General features: G+C 41.1%; 1 long non-coding RNA gene across 1 annotated transcript in view; it reads right to left on the bottom strand.

Annotated features, from left to right (window-relative positions):
• LOC117765287 overlaps positions 1-24,704 on the bottom strand; it is a 175,147-nt gene that overhangs the window by 15,889 nt on the left and 134,554 nt on the right. Inside the window, exon 2 of the long non-coding RNA XR_004614543.1 lies at positions 11,663-11,667. This is a non-coding gene — a long non-coding RNA (uncharacterized LOC117765287). The remainder of the gene's footprint in view (positions 1-11,662; positions 11,668-24,704) is intronic.

Genomic DNA, 24,704 nt, shown 5'->3' with positions numbered 1-24,704 from the left:
TTTGCAGAAAATGTCTCACAAAAGTGGTTTAAATACTTTATATTTCTCTACCTGGACACACTGCTGGTCTGCAGTCACTGATTGTCAGGCCCTTTAATAGCTGACGGATGATGATGTGTTGTATTCAGCATCAAGTCTTCTTGTGTGCTAACAGCGATTTGCAGGTTTATTGCACGTGACACTGGGTGATAATAATCCTGGTTGCAGTCTGGAGCAGACAATGCAATTTCATCCTTGAGGCACATCAGATTGTGTGATCAGTCACTGATTTCATTCTTTAGATTGTGTGGCAAAAAAACAAACAAATCTCACAATCTTTTAGTTTTTAAGGGTTTCCAAAAGGTCGATTAGCATTAGTGTATTTGACATCATATCATTAAGTTTTCTCTTTTTAGGTGGTGTATTCAGTATATATGGCTTGTAGCAGCAGTCATGTTGGGAGAACTTGGTCCGAAAATGATTGAGATGCATTTCACAGTATTTTCTTTGATTGTGGGGGCAAGATCGAGTTTCTCCTGTGGTGCAACTCAAAACTCCAACCCACCTAGAAATTCACCAAGAACACAACATTCACATTCCACTCTTGTTTTGCCACATACATTTTAGAGAAAAACAATGGACTCCGCTCACAGCATGTCTTTCCATTGAAGGAAGTGTCGTGAGGGGTAGTGGAGGATAATAGGAGTTGCCAGACTTTGACACTCGGGGACTGTGATACACAAGTGGTTAGGTTTAGGTAACAAAAGCACTTAGGTCAGGCTGAGAAAAAGGTTGTGGATTCACTTTCAAAAGTAACCCAGGTCAGGTGCAGAACTATACCAGAGAACTTCTGTCTTCTTATGAGCCAGATCACAATCGGAGACTTTACAAAGACCTTTGGAGGAACCTGCAGCTTCAAAAGTTCTTTATCTCTTTGATTAAGACCAGATTATGGAAACTTTCCCATGAGAATCTGCTCCATGTTGACATGACTCCATGACATAATGTCTGCAAATTTGTCAGATGCACATTCATGGTTCCATTCTCCTGTTCTCTGGTGGCTGGAGAGGACACTGAAGGCCATTGAAATTAATTTGCTCTGCTCTGTCTCAAGTCAGATACTTCAGTCAGTAAACTCACATGTAGGACATTGTGTACACAGAATACTCTCTAATGTAATGTGTCAATCCTGACAGGGTAGTCTTATATCAAACATGGCCAATGTGTCCTTTCTCTGTAGCCATTTTCAAAAGCTTGAATATATATTGGCAGGTTCGCCCCTTCTGCTATGTAGACAAGATGGAGACCATTGAGGGTTAATGTGTTTTACACCATCTAGGTACCTATTATGCAATGCATGTTGCCATACTTGTCAATGTTAACTAGAGATCTAGTTAACATTGAGAAAAATTCATTTTCAAAGAAGACTGGAAATGTACTACCCAGAACTAAGCAAGACCCGCCCATTATTTGAATACTGCGACAGACTCACGCAGAACTGGGCTGGACCTGATACTGGAATGTACCTGTCTTAATTCAAAGCTGAGACCCAGACCCACAGAAATTTAGGAAATGTCCAACCTGATCTGCATTAACTTCAATGCTATTTACAAGCTAACGTGGTGGACAGGGTGCCAATTACTATTTTGAGAGATGCCTGTCATGCCTTTTTCCGACCAGTCATACTGTGGGTCCGACTTACTGGTGTGGGGAATTAAACTAAGTGTGTTACGTGTGATGCTCCACACAGTTACTCGCTCATCCTCGTTGGTTACTGGCACAGTGCGAGTTGGTGTAAGCGATCAGCTGCCTGTTGTAGGGGTTGATATCATTCTCGGGAATGATTTGGCACGAGAAAAAGTGTTTCCTGCTACTCCTGAAGTGACTGAAAATCCCACTGCTCATGTGTATGTTGCTCCCACTGCGCTCGACTCTCCTCTCGTTTTTCCGGTGTGCGTAGTGACGCGTGCCCAGACTCGTAGGTTTGGTGATCAAGCAGACCTTTAAGATCTTTTTTTGAAGTCGTCTGATGAATCGATCATCCCTTCCTCTGAAAATATAAGTTTGCCTGTTACTGTTGATGGGTTACCAGATGAGAAAGAATTGTGTTGCTGTCTGGGATGGAGTGTGATGTAGTTACTCAGGTAGTTGTGCCAAAAGAGTTCCGTATTCAAGTGTGATGTTTAGCCAACTATCACGGGCTGTCTGGACACTTGGTAATCAGGGAAAACATACCATCGGGTTTTCGATATTTATTCTGGCCAGGGTTAAAATCCGACGTTCCAAATGTTGCATGTCTTCTTGTCATTTCCAAAAATGGAAAACCAAACAGGGTTATTCCTCTGGCTCCGTTACATCCGATCACGGTAATTGGCGAATCGTTTGAAGGTTAAACCTGTGGTGAAAGTGTTGGTTATGTTTCTTTTTTCTCTTTTGGGTTACCAAAACCAATCAAAGTGACCAAGCATCGAATTTTACGTCCAAGATGATTGCACAGGTCATGTCAGAGATGTCTGTTAAACATCAGGTATCCAGTGCGTATCACCCGGAGAGTCAGGGCGCACTGGAGAGATTTCATTAGACATTAAAATCCATGCTTCGTAAATATTGTGTTGAGTCCAACAGGTCTGTGTCAGAGTGGGATGAGGGTCTGCCACTGCTACTGCTGTCTATTCTTGAAACCACACAGGAGCCTCTTGGGTTTAGTCCGGAGCTGGTTTTTGGGCAAACTGTGAGCGGCCCACTGCCTCTGCTGCGAGAGACGTGGCTTGCAGACGGACCCAGCCCCGCGCAAAGCATTTTAGACTACGTGAGTTCAATCAGGGAGAAGTTGCACACTGCTTTTGAGCTGGCACACAATTCCCTTTCTGCTGCACAGTTTAAAATGAAAAAAACAATATGATAAGAAAACCCTTAGTCATCATTTTCTGCCAGGTGACTGTGTTCTCGCCTTGTTACCTGTTGTCCGATCCTGTCTCCAAGCGAAGTTCTGAGGTCCGTATGAAGTTGAGCGAAAAGATGTTGATGACCATTAAGCAGGTGTCAAAAGGTGTCAAAACCTGGGAAGCGAACTTGGACGACATTGTGTTTTTTTTCCTTCACTTGGTCTGAGCATGTAGACACCTTGTGGGAAATATCGTTTGGAGCGTCTATGACTTTGAATCTGGCAAAATGTGAGTTTAGTAAAGCTGTGGTCACTTGGGATGAGTGAGTACACCATTATCTGTATCTGTTCAACCAACTAAACTATCCGTATCCAGACTGGGCCTAAACCGGAAGTGGGCGTGACTTAAGATGTCGGAAGTTGGTATTTTAAGCCTGACATGGATATGGGTTGATCAGAAGTAGCTATATTTATTGTTTATTAGAAAACTATTTACAGAACATCCTTAGAATTAAGGTTCTTTTAATTAAGGATTTACCAAAGCTAAGTCGCTTTGGTAAATCCTTCCAGTATATTTTCTGGACTACTGGGTGTCAGGTCTCCTTTGATTCTGCCAAGGCTCTTCTCTGCAGCGCACCTGTGCTGGCTGCACCTGATTCTGCACGTCCCTTTAAGATGGAGGTAGATGCCAGTGCTTGCGGAGCAGGCTGTTGTAGGAGGAAGATAATGGTATTCTGTGTGCTATTTCTCAAACAAATTTAATAAACATCAGGTGAATTATAGCACAATTGAGAAGGAAGCCCTCGCCCTGCTAGCACTTTGAAATATTTGTTGGTTCGAGCTTTGCACCGGTCATTGTGTCTTCAGACCACAATCCTCTCGTGTTTCTGTCCTGTTTGCGCAATACGTGTAATTAACATTGTATTTTACTTTGTGTAGAAATAAATGTGTACGTGGTTGATTGTGTTTTTGTGTTGTTCTCCCTCCCTGCCTGGGGGTGGTGCTGTTCCCCTGCTCTGTGTTTTTCTTGTGCCTGTATTTCAGGTCCGGCTGGTGATTGGAGGATAGGCTGATTGAGCTGACTTTAAAAAGCTCACCTGCCGATGCCGGTGGCCTCCCTCTTTTTCCTGGCTCCCCACACGACTTTGCCTTCTTTTGTTGAAACCCGTCTGATCTATATCGTTGTGTGATCGCTATTTTGTTAACATTGTTTTCTGTTCGCTACCTTTTGAATGATATTCGGAGCAGTCCTGGTAGTTGTAGGGTAGAGAAGCCTTTTTGTTTTTGTAACTCTTTTCCCCTGTTTTTGTTGAGGTAGGCAGGTATTTTCTTTTTCTCTCTTTTGGATGTAGGGAAGTTAGTTTGGTATTATAGATTGTTTTGTTTGTTATTTTGGCTGTGCTCTTCCTGAAGTTTTGTTTCTACTGCATTAATAAAATAAATGACTTTTGTTTTGGACTGCAAATCTGCTGTGGCAGTGGTCATACTTGGGAGTGGGGAAAGAGGGGAGCCAATTATGTTATGCTCAGATTGCTCCTAGGCCGGGGCGTAAGAACCAGTTAAAACAGAAACAATTTGGATCCATGCTGCGGTTCTGCCTATAGAGACCCCAGGTATAGGGTGAATTAACTCACAGCCATTGCAGGCCCTATAAACTAAGATTATTTTTATCTATAATTTTTTTTGCCTTTGAGAGCTTCAGTTTCACATTTGGGTCATGCCCTGTCTCACATTTCTAGACAGACAGATAGGCAGGTACAGTAACTTGGCTTTAGGCAGAAAATCCTCAGCCTCACTACTCAAACAGACTTCTTATTCTTCTGATCCTGTAGCATTTACTGTATTTCCCCAGTACCCTTTAGCTCACAATCCACATTAATTTGACAGTTCTCCCGGCCTTTTCTGCAGACAGCAGTATTATGAGAGACAGAAAACCACGGGAAGTCTGCTGTTTGGATTTTTGTTTTTAGTATCATCAAAAATGCATCTTGTTGCTGCCTCTGCTTTTTTCTCCATCTTTTTGTTCCATCCCCATAGTCTCTCTCTCTCTCTCTCTCTCTCTCTCTCTCTCTCTCTCTCTCTCTCTTATTCCAACAAGTATTCGACCTGTCTGCCATGATGACCATTAAGGCTGGTCCAGCAGTGCCAGTGAGCCTGCTGCTTCCCTGCTTGGGTCCCCGCTGCACCGCACTGAGCTCGCTGGCCTGGAGCTGCTAACAAGCTGTGCATTGAAACAGTTGATGCTACAAATGGAGCTGTGCACTGGACCAGCTCCGGAGAAGAACAACTGAGGCGCTGCTGAATCCCTTTCTGCGAGCGAGGGAGGAAGACCCCCTGCTCTCTACTGAAGCCAGGGCTGACGTGCACTTAGTTAGTGTACCGACATATTCTGTATGTGTGCAAACATGTGTGATTGTGTCATTTACTATGAGATTATAGAGAATTATACAATAGCAGGAAGTATTTCAATTGACACATTATTTACATTATTCATAACAAAATAAAATCCACACTACAATGACAGTGTCACAGGGGGTACTGACCCGAGTAGCCTCACATTCATAGAAATCATTTCTATTAGTAGGCTACTGTGAGATGTTTGTGTTTTACTGAGGCCAGAAAGTGTGAGGAGTAAATTACTGAACTCAACAAGATGAAAGCACACACACTGTGAGAAATATACTTTTTTTTTTCTTCACTACATTCAATTGAGCAGTGGAGTTTTCTATGTACAAAACATATGATAAATGAATAAATTATTCATTACTATGGGTTAAAACATCCGACAGTCTGAATAGGCTAAATTAAAAGTGTGGTGATTAAGCATTAATGAGTCTGGATTGATAATAACAGTCTTATAACAGAATAGTCTGTCATGGTGGTTATAATGTCTAATATGTTTATTTATTTTTAATGATGTATAATACTTGGAATTGGTACGTGTTACATCAGCAAGGGATCCGTGTACTTCTCCTGCCAGTATGAATTAGCACAAAGTGTCAGCATAGACCACTATTCATCTCTCCATATCAATAATGAAGGAAATAAGCTGAAACAGGCCAGAAAAAAACAACTACAAACAAACAAACTACATTTTGGAATATGGTCCATGAGCTGAACACATTTGCTCGAAAAAACGAAACAAAGGTGAACTTTTGACCTGCAATTCTGCGGGAGACGTCCGGAGATCACACCACAACAAGAAATGCACATGTTGATTCCTCATTATGGGCTTCAGCAGAGGTGAATGTGTAATGGAAGAGCACTGTAAGCTGACCACACCTTCACACAGCAAACTGAAAGCTGTTGGTTTAGTTCATGGCTCAGGGGTTTGTTTTCAGTAATTGAGATACATGGATCTGCTCTGGATTTAGTCTGTAAAAAATAATATGAGTCATCTTTCAAATCCTCAAAAAATTATTTAAAAACTAGATAAAACTAAACTGTCACTGAACACTAACTCTTAACCATGGAAACTGGCCTAACAACAGTCTGCCCCAAGGGCCATTGAATAGCTGTTCTGGAGCTTTTTATCACCTTCCTCAGCCCATTTTCTCAGTTGTAGTACTGTGTTCAAAATAAAATTATTTCAGGATTTTTTTTTTTACATTTTGGAAATGTATTTTTGAGCTTGAAAACCGCAGGTGACAGTATTCTTACCATGAGGTCCATAAAGTATAATTCTGTTAATTTGTTCACTTGAATCGATAATTCGTTGATATATTGCAATATTTCATATTGTAAATGTGTAATTTCATATACTGTACTTCTGTAACTATAGGTACAGTATGTATGCCTCACTTGTACCATATAACCAAACCAGCACCACGTTTCTCTTCCCAGTAGCTGACCTGAATCTGCCACTTTTTACAGTATGTTAATAATGATGAGCTCGTCCATGTTACCGAACATAGCAGAATCATTACAATTACACACCTGCTATAAAGGTGGCAGGTAATAATAGCACGGGAGAGGAAGGAAGAAGATATGGGGGGGGGGGGGAGAAGGGGACATTAAAGAAGAAAAAAAATGAAGCGAGAGAAGGAGAATATTTGACCACCAGCAGTGTTGGTGGCAGCTGCTTTGTTAACACAAGAAGTGAATAGGAGTCAAATTAAAACTTTCCCAGCTCATTGATCACATCACATTTTGATATTTTTAGATATTTAAATGAGGCATTATCTGATTAAATATACAGACATTTCATTATATTTCTAGAAGAGAAGTTAGAACATCGGACAAAGTCAGATTTAAGTCAGACTTTTTTTACATATTTAAGTTTTTCAGAGGGGATTTTAGAGATCTTGTGTTACTACACCATAAATCATAAAACAGCTATTTCCATTTAGTCATATTTGGAATAAAATGTTATATAAATCAGGTTATAAATAATATATAAGCAAACACCTCTGTAAAAGCCTTCAGAATACAGACAGGAATAAAGCAGGAAGGTTTGTTGCATGTTTGTGTTGAAGTGGATATTGCAAGCTCACTTAGAGAAGAAAGCCTTTAACGATATTTAATGTTGAACTCTTTGTTAAACTAGGGTTAAACGATTTTCACTTTTACGACTGGTTGCTGACACAAAGGGAACAAGCTTGTTTGGATCTGTTTATATGTGATTACTTGGTGCTGACGGTGAAAGCTGCACTGCATGTTGTGGTCAACCTTTCGTAAATGTATCAGAAGTTTACAGATGCAAATAGTCGAGATGCAAACTTTACATAAACAAACATTGTTGACATGTTTCTCTACCAGTCTGAAAAGAGATGTAAATATTGACCAGTGCATGTGAAAAACAAGAAGAACAAGCAGCCTCTCCTTGACTCTGTCTCCTTATTCCTCTCCCCTGCAGCCGTTCACCCACCTCAGATTATCCCTGTCTTAGTTTTCCTGCCTCATGCTGTACATGTGAAAACACACACACACACACACACACACACACATACACAAAATGAGCCCACACATAACCTTCCAGTTGAGAGCAAGCAGAGCCTGGCCAGCACACGAGGGAACAAACAGCGTGCTGCGTTTATAGCACGGGCTCCCCGATGGCCCAGTCCTATCAGCCTCTATAATCAATGGAGGCGTCAGGGAGAGCGCGGGCCACAGCTCTCAGGAGGAAATGAACAGACTCCAGGCACCTGTCAAGTCGGCACTAAAGAAATACAAATGGCCTGTTAATTGCAGAGACTTCGACACAGGAGAAAAGATCAAGTGAAAGAATGCAATAAAGTGTTTGAGGAGGAACTCGCCCCCACCCCCCCCCACCCCCCTGTTCTTTGCTAAACAGCGCTCCTCTGTGAGGCCCTGACAGGGCAGCGTAACACACAGTTCAGGCTCACGTGGGACCTGTGCAGACTGAGTCAGGTCTTTCTCAGAATGGGAACGCATCTATGTTTCTTTTTTTTTTGTCTATTAAGCATTTTCATTGAAAAGCAAATGTGAAAGTTTTTTTTTTCCTGTGAATATTGCAGAATTGCTGAGAGACACGGGCACAGAGAGCGTTTTGATGGACATCCCCCTGTTATGGTACGCAGCATATCAGTGCATGTGGTGCAGGAGAGGGCTCCAGCAGGGGAGCTGCCAAACATATTTTAATGTGTCATAAATGTGCTGAACAGCCAATTGTGCGGAGACAAGGGGGAGACGGGGGTGGGAGGGTGGATTGGGTCTTATCCATGCGCTGTGATCGTCAGAAAGCCTTTACACAGATTGGCTGAGATGCTGGGGAATAGAAGCCAGGCTCTGTAGATTTGTCTCCCGTCTCGCCGTAATGATTCCTCCTGGTGATAGAGGGTAACCTTGAGTCCTGCGGGGCCCCCGCTCCATACAACACAGAGGACACGTCTCAGGTAAAAATGAGCCCTTTTTCTGCTCACACCACAGTTATTGTCATGTGAGCGACACTTTGATGGTATCTCACTACACACGTTTTACTCTGAGTGGTGAACTCATCGAAGCCACGTATGAATACAGGGATTGATTTCATGCCCTTGGTTGTTGGTGAATGGAGGCATGTGTGCATCATTGTGTGTGTGTGTGTCTTCAGACAGAGATTAAGAGAAAACACAATAATGCTCTCTTATCTCTGTTAATGGACAATATTGGCCTTTCCTCAATGACATCCTTTAATGTGACCTCAGTCAGATTCCACATTTCTTGCTTCAGCTTTAAAACAAGTCATTGAACACAAAGACAGCAGAGAGTCGAGAACAACATAATAAAAGACGAGCTACTTCTAAAACCATTAACAGGTTTTTCTGAGGTCATGTTTCTGTAACCACTGATGATAACAGTATTGATAAAATGCCGTGTTCTTCCCTTAATGTAATTTCCTTATTCTTTACCATTCCATTCAGTACTTTAAAAGCATCGTCCTCTTTTCTTGAAAGAACTGTGAAAATCTCAGCAAGAAAGACTGACAGAGATCCATTTAAAGAAAGAAACTTGACATTTTGAGTAAAATGCTTATGCACCTTCCTGCTGAGAATAAGATGAAGAGATTGGATAGCACTGATGTCTGCGGATTAACTGTGAAGCTGCTGCGGGGAGTCGATTACCTGGGGAACAGGGGGAATCAACAAGCCACACTCTGTCCTCGCTTCCAGCTCCAATAGTAAAAATATTATTGGTTTGTGGGTTCTGGGGACCATGTTAACTGATTCTATGCTAAACTGAGCTAAATCGCTGCTGGCTGTAGTTTCATAATTTACACAGACACACAAATATGTTATCTGTCAAAATCTTCCTTTAGCCCAGGAAATATTCATTATTTATGTGGAAACATTATTCTCCATATAGTTATTAAAGAGTTTGACATATGTTTTGACATTTTCAAGTTAAGCTGACGCTCTGTGCGCATGAATTATTTGTTATTTATTATTAAGAGAACAAACTGAAGAATCTAACACAGAATGTCCTTAAAAACTGGCTCCAGAACGGTCCCTATGTGGAGTAAACCTTTTTAATAGCAGATGCCATATAAATAAATACAGTAGAGTGTGCATCAGAGGAGGGGACAATGGCACAAAGAAGAAAATGCAAAGTATTGAAGCTATTTGTCATTCAGCTTCATCTGACAAAATGTAATAAACCTTAAGTGTTATACAGTGTATAGCTGATTTAAAATAACACTAAATAAAGCAAGTCACACAAAAACTATTAACACAATGATGTTTTTTTTCATTTTTTATATTTCCAGCTAACATGACTGACTGGTAGCCCCATGTCCAGGGTGCGCTGGAACTGTCTCAGCTTGAGTTTGTTTACTTTGTGCTTAATTGCTCTGAACTTAGGAGGTTTTCTCTCACTCCCTGAGGTTTCTATCAAAAAAAGTTTGGTGTTTTAATCTTGTCAGTCTGTAATGCTGTTTGCTCCTCAGTTAACTGGCACTTTTGTTTCACCTCGTTTGTTTTTACCCTGCTAATATAATTTTTTATTGTCAAAAGTGTAGTTTCATCTGGACAGAGATAGCACCTTGCAGAAGCTTTATGTCTTTTAAAAAAAACAACAACTGTGGCTTTGAACCCATCGATTAGACATATTTATAGAGATAGACCTCTATAGATTGCAAACAATTGGAGACAACCTCTGGGGAGCCATAGATGGGAAGTCGACAGTGGTGGCTCGGGGGGGGGGGGGGGGGGGGGGGGGGGAGCGGTGAAGCAGCAAACTAACACAATAGATTGCAGGAGGAACTGAGGAATAACACAGATACGGTGGTTTAAGTATCTCTCAGCTAGGAACTGGAATAAAGGGAAACTCCTAAACAAATTCCAGGGTATAATTATACTCCCTCAGAGGTAATCATTAGATAATCACGACTGGATCATTATGAATTAGAACGATCATTTTCTTTCTGCTTGAAATGTGCGTACAGCTTTATTTTCATCAATACATATTATCTGTGAAAATTGAACGAGGCTCATTTTTTGCAGTATGGATTCACCACAACTTACTTTTTAAAATTTGTATTGAATATAAATATTTCTTAAAGGTAATAATGTCTCTCATGTGACAGCATTACAATCTGTCCGGACAGGGCCCACACTGAGGATGGCAAACTTTCTTTTGTTTTCATGATATCAAGGACTACGTGATTGTGAGAGCACAGTCAACATGGATTGGGGGAGGAAGCAAGTGACACCTATTTTATGTGATAAGTATAAACAAAGGAGGAATGACAAGCACTTTGTCAAGGTACGGATCCTGTGTCACTGTGAAAAATATGAGTTCATCCCTCTTTCAATGCAAAAAATGTCGAACATGGTTTTTGATCACATCACATTTCCTTCTTTCTTTTCTTGGAAAAAATTGAACTCAGTGGAAGTTACAGAAATGTTTCCAACCTGACGGATGATATAACCCACACTTGACCATCTGCATCTCCCGATCTAACAATGTGCCTGCAGGGCGTGTCCAAACGGTGGTACGACCCAACCCCATTTCATTAGGGTACTGTCAATCAATCAGAGATGAAGACATGGGATGACACAATTCATTCCTTATATTCCTTAAAAGGGGGATTTTCAATTACCACATACAAACTTTTCCACTTTCAGGTGGTGAGCCTGAAAACACTCATCTACTTTCAAACTCTGCACTGACACCAATCTGCACAGCGAAGCTTAAAAGTCAAACATGAAAAACACATTTCACTTCGAGGAGGAGTCTAACTTTGTTTTGCTGTCTTTGTGAGGCCCCCCCTCTCACTCCGGAGCGTAACCCAGTCACTTTAACTGTCGTTGAAGGCTACGTGGGACCGTTCCTTCATCTGACATTTATTTCATCCATAACCAAAACTCCCTCTTCTGGAGTCTTATTTTTTCACTTGTCATCTCTGAGCAAACCACGAGGCTTCGACTCGCTTCTAAAGCCAAACAAACACAACAAAAACAGAAATATATGTTTTGGATAATAAAAAACAACTACCAACCTTAACTAAACTCACATTAAGTGAGCCACATGGCATGACAAGCCTCTGCTCCCAGCCTGGATGTTTAGTTATTAGCGTAATCACAAATGTCAATGGGATTTTAAATGAGATTTTTTTTCCCCTCTTGGAACAGAACCTGGACGTTGTGGTTTCCCTTCACTTGATTGTCGTGCAGTAATTACCTGATTCATTAACTGGGGTGCTCATTAACTCCAGACCGTGGCTTTGGAACTGTCATTATCATTATCAGGTTTTTTTTAACATATTTTAACTGTCAGATCTTTTAATTTGCCAAACTTCAACATGCTGCAGGTTTCATTTGTTGGTGAGAAGCTGTAGCACTCTCCAGGTTTGCGGCCCGGTAAGCTAAGATGCTAACTCAAAACTCTGACATTTTGACACACGGCATCGTGCAGTTCATCCATTCCGCTGCCTCAAGCTTGTGTTTGTGTTTTCCCTCCGGCACAGGGAAACAAATACCTGCGAGAAGGGTTTTCTGTGGGACTGTTGAAGAATATTTGCCAGAAATGACATGGTGCAGCCTCATGTATCTTACAGCTGGAGTTCAGATCACTTCTACTTTGAGCTGTGTGTGCCTGTAGGTTTATGTGCACGGTGTGTGTGTGTGTGTTTATAATGTGTTAGCATGTCAAACACAGGCACCAGTGTGGCCACTCTTGTTCTGCTCTGTATGCGTGCACTCAATTACAGGGATGTAGTACGTTACACTGCTACAAGCACAAAACACAGTTTTCTACTTTTGTTCTATTCGCCAGAGAGTCTAACACCATGATAAACACAACCTTTGCTAATAACCCTCGCAGGAGGCAGACAGGGAATTTAAGGCAGTACTCAACTGTAACTAAATTATTGTTTAAGCTGGTACAACACTTTGAAGCATGAATCTCCCTCGTGCTATTGATTTTTGTTGGGGATTTGAGCTCTAACAACATTTTTGAAGGGCCATTTAATGTGCAAACCTCCAGTGGTATCAGTGGTTATATTAAAGGGTTTTAATGGAAATGATTACATTGTGAAGTCCACCTTCTGTTACAAAATGGAGCTACAGAATTGAGTTATTCTGGAACATTACTTATGCCATCATTCCTTGACCTTTACGTACAAAGTAATGATATCTTTATGGAATGCAATCATATGTGTTAATAGGAGAAAATATCAAGTACCTTTTCACCCAAATGGATATATCGCATATCACATTTTGGGACAGAACCTTTAACATGCAGTCGGGTGAATTGTGGCTCAATTTTGGGAGCAAAGGAAGAAGGTACGCAGCCGAGCGGAGATAAGAGTGTTTGCAGCACAGGCGACTGGAGGAGACGTTCATACAGTTGCCGTCTGGTGAGGGAAGGAGGACCAGATAAGGACTACAGCTCTCAGGGCTTCTGAGGCTCAAATCATCTGCCTGAGACTCGTTGGATCTCATCACTTTTGCCTTCAAGTGTATTAGATGTATGCAACTGCCTGACATTCAAAGAGGCTGGAAAAAAGGAGAGACCGTCCCTTCTGGATTTCTGTGACAATTTGCCTTTGTGGATGGAGTTTCTGCAGGCAGACACATGGAGGAATCGGCAGCCAGGCTCCTCTCAGCAGGCTTACGTTGGCGGCCCAGTCCTCATACCCTCACGCTGAACCTGTGCGTCCAAGACAAGGGGATAGGATGCTGCAAAGGCAGCCCATTTCAAAGTGGAAAAACAAGCTGAAGCGTTGGTAGTTCAGTCACAACTATGTATCATATATGCACATTTTATATTCTCTGTATACCCTGTATCTCTGTGTACCCTGCACATGGGCTGTATACACCCCAGTCATACAATGCTAACTTTATATTATAATAATGCTATCTCATATCATATCTCATAAAATCTAATTCAAGCGGTCTAATGAACAACAGATCCAAGAGTGAAAAACTAGTTCTGAGAATTGCTGTGCATATGAAAACATGTATATTCGCCGAAAACACAAACCTTAACAAGGAGAATTAGCTGTGACAATCGTGTTTCTACATTTGACTGTGCTGCCTAGTTTGAGAGAGCACAGTGTGTAAAAGTTTGAATGTTTTCTTCAGGCCTCTGATTGGTCCCAAATTCCTTCATACTGTTAGCACCTAATGCATTAGCATGGCAAAAGGGGAGGAAATGTGTTATTTATTAACTTTTGAAGACAATCACTGTGAGGGTTGGTCTCCCTCATCCTCATCCATCCTCCAACCCACGCCCATACCTCCAACCAGCCTCAGCCTCCGCCCTGAAGATGCCATTGGAAAAAAATAATTAAGCACCAGTGTGATTTCCATATTTTAACTCCAAGCCCTGTGATGCCATCCCCTTTTTCTGTGCCAGCAGTAAGCCTCATGAAAGGAGATGCCCTGGGGGCCATGCAAAATTTCTTCTACACAATAAGATGTGGGCCGACAATATATAAAGAAAATGTCAGCTATTATTTTTAAATTATGTCTGCCACCTTTTTCTTTGCAGAGGGCTGTTGGGCAGCTTTAGCTTCCTCTCAAGGACGCACTTCTCTCCTCTTTTCTAAAAAAACGCACAATTCCCCTCGCTGTGCAGGAAAAGTGGTTTCAATTAGCATTACTGAGGTGTTTTTCATTTTCTCTTGACTAGTTGGTTTATCATTCGCTATAAAGATGAAGTGGGCAACACAAACAAGTCTCATTATCATCACTGGTGTTCTGTTCTCTTTACCATCCTCTCTTTTTGTCCCTATGAACTATTTGTCTATGTTTGCTGCCATCTCCCTCATGATTGAATGCTTTGCGTTAAAAACTGGGCCAACCTGGCAGCCTGACAAATGAAGGCAATAGCGTGTTTGGAGACACCTCATTCAACAGTTATTGAAGTTGATAACTTATAATTTGCATATAGATAAGACATTCTTACCTAGACTAAATCTTTAGCATATAAAGTAGGATTGTACTTTTCTTTTTTTTTCTTTTTTTCGTCTTCAAGCGGAATTGCACTGACAAAAGCTGGCACACAATTTGAGGGTAGATTGGGTGCTGCTTGGAATTTAGTGAAGGCAAGAATGTCAGTGTGCCACTTGTGGATGTAATTACAAATGAAAAATACACTTTAGGCCTTAAAGAGGACGCAAAGAGAGGAAAAAAAAGAAAGACAATATCGACTGTGCAATTACCCAGTCAGGCAGAATTCATCCGATAAATACTAATGTTCCACTATGAATCATGCATGAATCATCTAATAAAGCATTAAGCGCACACCGAGGAAGATTTCATTCACATGCCGAAAGGACCTCGCTGAACATCCAACTATCAGCTACCTCTTTGCGGAGCTTTCATTTCAGCTGCAGCCAGTCCTATATTTAGCTAAATGCATGTTCGCATTTGATCCAGTTACTGCCGGTTTAGCCTTTTCACAGGTTGTCTTTTTGAAACGGAAACTGCCCTCGGAAAAAAATTCCACACGGCGGTAAGTAGGGATAAGGAGCTCATCAGACAGTGCAGGGATAAGCCCGGTTAATACTCTGTGAACTAAACATCACATTGTTAATGCAGACTGCCATTTTACCGACTGCCAGGGACAAGGAAATTGCCACTCATATGAAGAAGAAGGCAAATAAAAAAAGGGACTGGATCTGTTCATCCTAAGAACAGCTTGTGCTGAAGTGCTGGCCCAAGTGCACTGTACTGTGTGCTCAGTGTTCCTGTGTTTCCCCGAAAAGGAATGGGGCTCTCACGATACATTAATGCTATTATGGGGATTAAAAAGGCTAATCAAATTGTGTCCATGAATGTTAGATAATATTAAAAAGGTCATTGTCATTTTTCATAGTAAGTATGAAAAGTGCAGCCCACTCCACATACGGTCCCGAGCTCCACTCCACTGGCTAATGATATCAGTAGTTATCCACTCACTAGACTCACTCTTTTGATATGATATATTTAAAGTATTCGTGATAACGTATCATTGCTACACAAACATTTATAGTCTATAAGCAGTGGAGAGCAGTTTGGATTCAGTCAGGGCTGTTTATTATTAGATTGACGACTGGATTGTCATTACTTTTGACAGCTTCTGCTGCTCAAAGTCTGAAACCACTTTCTCTTACAGGCTGATGGAGAATTCAAGTAGATTTGTAGATATTTCCATCACGCTATTTAAAGTTAGCACATTTCTGTTGTGTTTGTAAAGATCAAACACGTTACAGGGCTCCAGGATGAGGATACAACAATTCTACATCAGGTTTATTTCGTCATCTTATTTCTGTTTGATGTTGACCTTTTTGCAATATTTGACAGTAGACAACAAGGGAGTTCACTACCAGTTTTAATCTCAAATGGAGCACAGTGTAATGCCGTGTCTACACTAGGTGCTGATATTAACTGAAAGGATATTTTCCCCGATACTAAATAGCTCCAGGCAAGAACACAAAAATGACAAAAAAGGCTCAAACAAGCAGCACCAGTAGGTGGCGATAAAGTCTACATCAACAGGCTGTCAAATACCAGAGAAGAACGCTGTGGTGTCAATGCAGCGAGGCAGACGTCTGTAAATGGTAATGTGGTGCAGTAATGCTAAATTTAACAGCAAACTCATAATTTGACTTAGCAGTGTATCTGTTGTTTCTGGTGCACTCATACACATTAGCCAGTGTGTACAACTTTTCAATCTGATTTGTTATATTATATACAAAAATATAACAATTATATTATATAATCAGTTTCAAATGGAGTAGGAGAAAGTAATGTTCTCCGGGTGTGATGGAATTTACCATTTCAGTCGTGTATACTGACTAAAAACTTGATAACTTGATATTTGATTGGTCAGCTGTCAGTGTAACTCAAACACCAGTATATCTCTCAGGGAAATTGGTTCTCGTTGTGGTATAAATTTTTAAACAACCTATTATTTTTGCAGGACCTTGGAGTGTTGTAAATATGAAAATAATAATACTGTTTACAATCAGCGAATGTTGGGAGTCCAGATGCAGAACACAACAGGGCAACATGAGATAAGCACAAATTATGAATTAACAATGTATAAATCTGCAGTGTACAAAAGCAAGGGAGGACTCAAGGCCAACAATAAACCAAGTACCAAAACCAAAGTGTAGCTGTAATGGTGTGTTCACAATAAACACTGCTAAAATATTTGCGACACCGTAATAGTGCTGCCGGAGTAGACCCCTGTTCGCCTCCAGTAGAGAGGAGGACTACTGGCTGAAGGGATCAAGTTGCTGCGTTGTAGATGTTGTGGAAACACCGGGGGAAGCCAGAGGAAGAGAGGAGAGGAGAAGTACTGGCTGAAGTAACTACAATTGCTGCGGTGAACCTGTTGTAGAAAAGCCGGAGAAGCCAGCCAGTCCACACGCCCACCCAGAAGCGCACACAGCTCAGGGACTGTCCCTGGCTCCTACAGGAACTTTGTCTGGATGACTGTTGTTTCAGGGACTGAGTCCGGTGAGTTTCATACTCAGAGCTGATCGGATGATGTGTCATCGAGTCATGCGAATTTGCCCAAGCTCAACTATTTTAACTCGAGCATCAACCCCGTTTGACACGCCCAGGGCTCTCGACGCAAATTCGTATCTAGACGCGTCTTTGCATTGACTATGTATGTAATCTCAATGTGCTTCAAATTTGCTCTGAGGTTGGTGTGAACACACAATGAGTGGGAGGGTTCCAGGGGAGCAGACCACAGTGATTGTTGGGGGAGAATCCAGAGGACAGTGTGACTGAGACAGCTGGCTGAGTGTGACCGACTGAACAGGTGATCCTAAGCAAAGTGAGGGCAGGGTCAGTGCACCAGGGAGCGGACACAAGGAAATACAACGTTTCCAAAAGCAGCAGGACCAGCAAGAGTTTGGCCTCAGTGAACAAGTCAACATTCTGCCAAGGAAATGGAGATCGGACTGGAGAACAGGTACAACAGGTATCCGAGTGAACACAATGAGCAGCAGGTGGGGGGAGGCGTAGGTGGGGGGAGCAGGGACCAGAAGTCACGCCCAGTCAGCTACACACACTGTCAGGGAGAAGAGCAGAACAGGGACAAAACACACAAACTGAACTACAAGACTAAAGTGAGCCAGAAAGTGCCAGAAATCTATAATCCTAACAAATACTAAATAACTTCCACTTCAAATAACTGTAAGCTTCATTAATATTATATACTTAAAGGTTGTTTTAATCTCAAATCTTAAAAAAAAAGAAAATGCAGGAGTTTATATTTATAATTATGTGGCCTGATTGACTCAAACAGCTTGTTTGGAAACCCTCTGACACTGATTAGTTGTTCAGGAACTTGCTGTGATATAATGATGAGGTAATAAGGGACCTACTCTAAAATACTTTCAGCCTGTTCTTGGTGGATCTGGTTCACATACTCTTTTGAAATGGGGCAAACAATCAATGCAACTGGTCACAAATTACCCTGTAAGAAAGTCTAATAATTGTCTAACAGTGGCAAACTAAGATGCACTATAGCTCCCACGGACGAATGTTTCTGGATCAAGATCGTCATCTGAGATGCGTCTAGTAAGTATTACCACAAACTCCATTGGACTCCAGACAACATTCATGTAACAAGAGATGGCAGAAGGATTTGACCAGATGTGGTTACACTTCAGTTTCTTTTCTTGTACTGAGCAGCAAATGACCCTGAAACTGTCCAACTGCAATTAAGCTCTGTAGAGGCAGAGTGTCATTGTAGCCTAACAAAAGCTAGAGAGATAGCCAAACAACACATCTTTCTAGGTTTTATTATAAAAAAAAAGAAAAAGGAGGTACTGTGACAATCTGCACCAAATTTTACAAACACCAAAACAGGTCTGATATTTATCATCAAGATCCAGATATTATTTCCTAAAAAAAACTGACCAAAAACTCCAGTCTCACGATGATTATATAGGCCTATATCCTATATAGCCTTAAGTCTGATCCACTATTCTTTCCTGGTCCATGTCTTCTCAGTTCAGTTAAGCACCTTTTGTATAATCCTGCAAACAAACAAACAGACGGACATGGGTGAAGACACAACCTCCTGAGGAGGTAATAAAGGCAAAATACATGTGTAGTCTTCTGAGCTCTCAGTGTTTAGTGTCACTATCATTGAGACTATGACCAATATTATATGGCATTACATTTGTCTAATCACAGGTGTTGTTGTAGATTTCCTCTGTATAGAAATGTGTAGGGGGCATTAAATGTGGTGACTATTACAGAATAATCGGCAGAATAGCTTCTAACTGCAGCATATTGGCTCTGATGTGGCATTGTATAATAAAATGGTGTCTAAAAGTGCCTTAGCTTTTACTTGCTTTCTAGTTATAGTACAATTTGGTATAACAGTGACTAAATATAGTATATATTGAATTATATATGTGGTTTCTAATTACAGCATACTTAATGTGTATGGTGTCTTACTGCGGTATGACTGAGTTTGCAAATTGACTTTGTAGTTTATCAAATTCTATACAAAGAAACTGTTGATACATCTTATAAAGATAAAATAAAGTAAAAACTAGCTGCCAGGACCCAGGAACAGGGGCTGCTGGTGTTGGCCTCACTGCTGACAAAGGACCAGGAACCAGGGGGGCTGCTGAGGCCAACGAAGGATCCAGAACAGCAGAAGGCATGGAGACAGGACCTGGCGATAGGAGACCGGAGCAGGAGGCTGATTGGGAACCAGAGCTTATACGACACCCCAGTCGACTGACACGGAACCACGCCCTCCACCAGCTTCTGACATGGAGGCAGGCAGGAACAGGAGCAGGTCCCGACCCGGCCAGCAGACGCTCCTAATTCAGGTCTGCGTGTCTGGTTGTGTCCAGCCACACGCTGGGCGCCACTGTGGCAATGTCCGATGCGAGCGAGGTCTCACCACAACAACCAGAGACGAACCCTTCGCTTTTCAGAATACTTTATTACTTCAACATAAATTCACAAAACTCAAACTTAAATACACCGGCACTTTCTGCTGGCGTTTCAGCTTTGCCGCTCCGCTCAGTGTCTCTCAGTGTGTGTCTCGGTATCCAGTATCCTCTGGGTGTATATTTTGCTCCTTTAACCTCAATGTCAAATGTTGGAACCCATTCAAGTTACAAATACTGAACAATAACTTCATAACTCACAGTTTATGCAGCTGAAATTAACATCTTGATAAAAGCTTCATTTAACACAAAAAAGTGGCCTTGTATGATGTAACATAGAAAGGTCAAAGTAAACACTTCCAGAATCTGATGGCTGAGAATTTCTCTGACTTATCTGTTAGACATACTTGCAACACAAGCTCCTGAAATCTTGCCTGTGAGTCCAACTCCTTTCCAAGCAAATCTGCAAATCAAGATGGATCAACAACAAAAATGGCAACAGGAATTTCAAAGTTAACTCCCACTTTGAATTTATAAAATCAAATCAAATAACAAATTAAATAACCCAGACTACGACTCACTGCCGGCAAATGGAGCCCATAAAGTGACAGAAATAAAATAAATCCTTTCCTAATATTGATTCATATGAAATGATACACTCACAAATTCCCTTCATTTCAACGCAAATGAAACGCAAATGATTGATCAAAATACTTTTCAGTGTTGATGAGTTTATTCAATGTCGGACTAAAGAGAAATGCCAAGCAAAATATTAAATTGGCTAGTTCGGTACACTTTTGACTCCAGACCAAGCAAATATCCCACTATTGATGGATTATAGATGTTGATGAGTCATGACAATACAACCTGTGTGGGTGCAGGTGTCACTTGATTCAGATAACAGTGTTAATGGATCCCTGGTTTTATATAATTATAGCTGACATAACTGCTTTGAGTTTAGTCAATTATTGCTTTTGACCTAGTTTCTCAAATAGGTTCAATTTCAGTGGTTACAAACAAAGAAACTAAAGGATAACAAAGGAGAAAATGTGAAAATCCTCTGTGGCTTAAATTGCTCTGCTCTGCAAATAAATCTTATTAAATGTTGAAAGTGATACAGTGACTCGAAATCTACGTCAATATTAAAAAAAGTAACTATTTGGCTGGAAAACGTTCAGAGTTGCTTGTTACCAGTGAACCTCTTGGCTAACTTCCCAGCCCTGATCCACTAAGCTAAATGAGCTGACATCACAAACAAGATTTCGAAGGCTTGTGTTGAAAATATTCAGGACAGTTCAGTCTATGTAAAACTGAATAAATGACCGATGGTCGCAGACATTGCTTTTCTTTCCTTCATGAAATCAGGGACATTACTGTTTTCTCTTTGTGTGACAGACTGAAAGGACAAAGCAACGTTGTATGTTCAGTTCTTTTGTTAAGTCATAACTGGAACAGTTAGAAAAGGATTTTAAGCCCCACATTTACAACATATTGTAACCAATGTGACTCCAGGCTGACCCAAGCTGCTATTCTCTGTGAAGAAGCAAAGAAACAACTTTTATGACCGTTTGCTCTCAACTGGATGTCGTATTTGATTCTAAATATGTTTTTTTTGTGATGTTTTCCTGAAATGTATGAGTGTTTGCTAACTGACACGGAGCTGCCCGATTCCATCTGTCCACTCATTTCTTGGCACCAAGTAGCCCAATCGTCCCATCTCCCTATGTTCCTCCAGCTTCTTTCAGGGGATCCCATGTGCTCTGCAATGCCAGACAGGGTGTACAATCCCAACAGCATGCTCTGGGTTTGCCTCAGGGTCTCTTCCTACTTGGCTATACTTGGAAAAACACGATAGAAGGGAGAACATCCCAATCAGGTGGCTGAATCTCCTCAACTGTTTCCTTTAAATGTGAAGGTTCCACCCCTGCGCAAACTTGTACACCCATGTTAGTCGCTTGTAACCATGATCTCATTCCTTTATTTACCATCCAAAACAAATAAACATAGGTATAACGAGAAACTAAATCTAAAGCTAGAATCTACAACCATTATGGAACAAATCCCAGCATCCACCAGCTGCCGTTGCTCCAATCTGTCTGTTGAACTGATTCCCACTTGAGTAGAAGAACCCAATATATCCCAAATCAGCCTGGTGGAGCAACTTGTTCCCATGCAAAGTAGCAATCCATCATTTGTTTGTCATGACCGCAGAAATCACATATAGAATAGTTGACAAGGCACAGTCCAACATAAATGACATAAGAATGTGAGAGCTGTGTGCTACTATTACAATTGAGATTGACTTTTGTGTGGTTTAGCAGTTAGACAGGCAGCAACTTAAGCCAGTAATGATCATGCATCAAGTGCAATTACCGGGACTTGTGCTGACATCCACTGACGCCCACATCATGACAGAAATGCATCAGGCAAAGTGCGAGCAAATCAAGGCTACATCGTAAAAGAAAAAGTCTTTTCATAATTCAACAAAGAGAAGTATAAACAAGACGCCACATATTTCACTCCCACACTGCCCATGCTATCCAGCTTCTGAACAGCTAGCATGTGTGATGGTACATGGACTGGGGACAGAGAGTGCTTGAAACTTGAAGGGCATCAGGGATTGGCTCATTTTTCCTGTTCTCCATCTGTCCTTGTTGTTTCCTGCTATAAGTTCCCACAATGACAGTTCAGGAACAAAGCAACTGGTCAGTAAGTTCTGTTTAAGAGAACCCAATCTTAACAGGCATCAGTGGCTGAAATGTTCGCAGATGTGATTCCATATAGAACATTCTTAAATATTCTTTAAAATAAAGGTTTGGTTTTTGTTTTATTCCTTTTTACCTTCTCTGGCCATAAATATAAATGCCCTCAGTAATTTTTCAACAATGGGTTAATTGCTTTATTGTGTTTGCCATGCTTTTTGGAAGAAATGTCATAAACGTGGGGGCGGTAGTAGTAGTTTTTGTATTGTATACATTCACTAAACTATACAGAGTAATGGTTATCCATGAATACATATAATGTACATACATAAGAACACATGCTGCACATAAGTATATACACATATTTGCTTAAAGACATATCTTTTCTCACTTGTGTAAGTTCACTAAAATTGTAATAACCAACTGAATAAAAAAATTATAAGAGAGAGAAAGAAAGTCAACATTGTTTATGACAAAGAATGTCTAATGACCTTTTGGTTTATAAACAAAAAGCTGACCTAAGGGTGAATTTCTTATATAAGAAAGTTACAGTATAATGGTCAGCATTTATTCACATGTTGTAAATCCTTCTAACGTTCATAGTTTCAGTATCTAGTTCAATCAGGGGATCTCAAACCATTTCTCAGAAGCATGTCATTATTTATATTGCTATTTAAGTCTTTTATCTGTGAATAATCCATTTCTATATCTAGGAAAGCTTTTATGGCTAATGGTATGTGTTCTTTCATATTTGATAGCCACTTAGCCTCTCCACTGTCCTACAACATTATCATTACTCTATTTATTTGTGTTGCATTAAATTGCTGTGCGGGTTTGGAGCAGATCAAACCACCACATTCTTTTTGCTTTGATTAGTTAATTGAATTCTATTCTTTCGCCACAAGAACAAATACCACATTTGAAGCTTTCCACAGACACGATAAGAAAACTATTCAATATGTGTTTTTTTGAGAAAAGACAACTCTGTCGCTGTACTGCTGCATCCAAAGAAAAGAACAGTGACGACTGTAACAGAGACTCCCACTCCAAGAAAGTGAACAGTGGCTTACCCTTCTGACTGGAGAGTGTAAAAGAGCAGGCCTAGAGCTCAATTGGACTGACCTGGAATTTATTCCCTATCTGAGCCGCTGACTGGCTGCTGTGTGTCCCCAAACTATAGGAGGAAAGGAGCACTCCTACTCCAAAGCTGGTGCGGTATAATGAGGCGGCCCGGGAACGCTGGTCTTATTTCACAGCTACCCTCTAAAAGGTTAGCCCGGCCCAATTAATTCTGCTGGTTAAAAAGGTCAGGGCTCTGTGTTAAAGGGCTTGGGAAAAGCTATACTAGGGCCCTTCACCACCACCTCATTACTTAGGCTTCATCATGCTTCATTATAAAGTCATAGACATTGTTTAAACATGATAGGAGGAAGCCAAGAGGTGGGCCTGGACTTGAGCCAAAAGCCAAGATGCTGTTACAGTTGCAGTGGAGCCTTGTTACACGACAGGGCAAAGGTGCTGCGGTAAATTAGACCTAATCTTGATTTAGAAAAGCAGCGGTGTCCGGCAACAGGTGATCATTATCCGTCAAAGTGCGACAGTTCGCTGGAGCTGAGCACAGAGAGAAAGCCGTGTGTTCAAAGTGTTTCAGGCATTACTGCAGAGTGACAGCACTTGCCTGTTCGACACGTGGCATACATGTAGAAACCAAGGTTCAGTCAGTTCACTCAGCGTAGAGGCACAGGTGCTGAAAACATGACAGACAGTACATTGTGTGGTTTTTCTACATGAAGCTTGATATGTTTTTCTTGCGAACTGTATCATCTGTGTATTCTGGATACTTGTACATTTTTGCCCATTTCAAATGTTCTAGTCATTGATGGCCTTGTAACAAAACAAAAAACAAATTAGCCTGATGTATTGGGCTCTGTTTACAAACTTGCAAAGTGTAATAAAATATTGTCAAATAAAACACGAGGCAGGGTCGCAGGAAGCGCTCATCCAAAAAACATCACTCTGCACTTCCTCGTTTACGGATACAGATAAGTTTAAAGTCGACCAGTTGTCAAGAAAATCAAACGACAGACAGAAAGTCAGATAGACAGACTTCTAGATTCATAAGAGTTAACTTCATCATGTATGAGTCACTTGCAAAGACAAAGACTTTAGGTCTTCACAGGGATACCTGTCCAAAAGCATCCACTTCAAGTACACTCAACATGACGGATTATGTCTAAAGACACGAGGCAGCAGGAGATGTGAGGAGGCATCAGAACAAATGCCAGAACCTGAGATAATTAAGACTGATCCTTCAGCTTTGCCTGAGCAAATGAATCCATCT

This window comes from Hippoglossus hippoglossus, chromosome 1, assembly GCF_009819705.1.
Source record: "Hippoglossus hippoglossus isolate fHipHip1 chromosome 1, fHipHip1.pri, whole genome shotgun sequence".
Classification (NCBI taxonomy): Eukaryota; Metazoa; Chordata; class Actinopteri; order Pleuronectiformes; family Pleuronectidae; genus Hippoglossus; species Hippoglossus hippoglossus.
The sequence above is the reverse complement of the archived record's forward strand: the minus strand, read 5'-3'. Positions and strand labels throughout refer to the sequence as shown.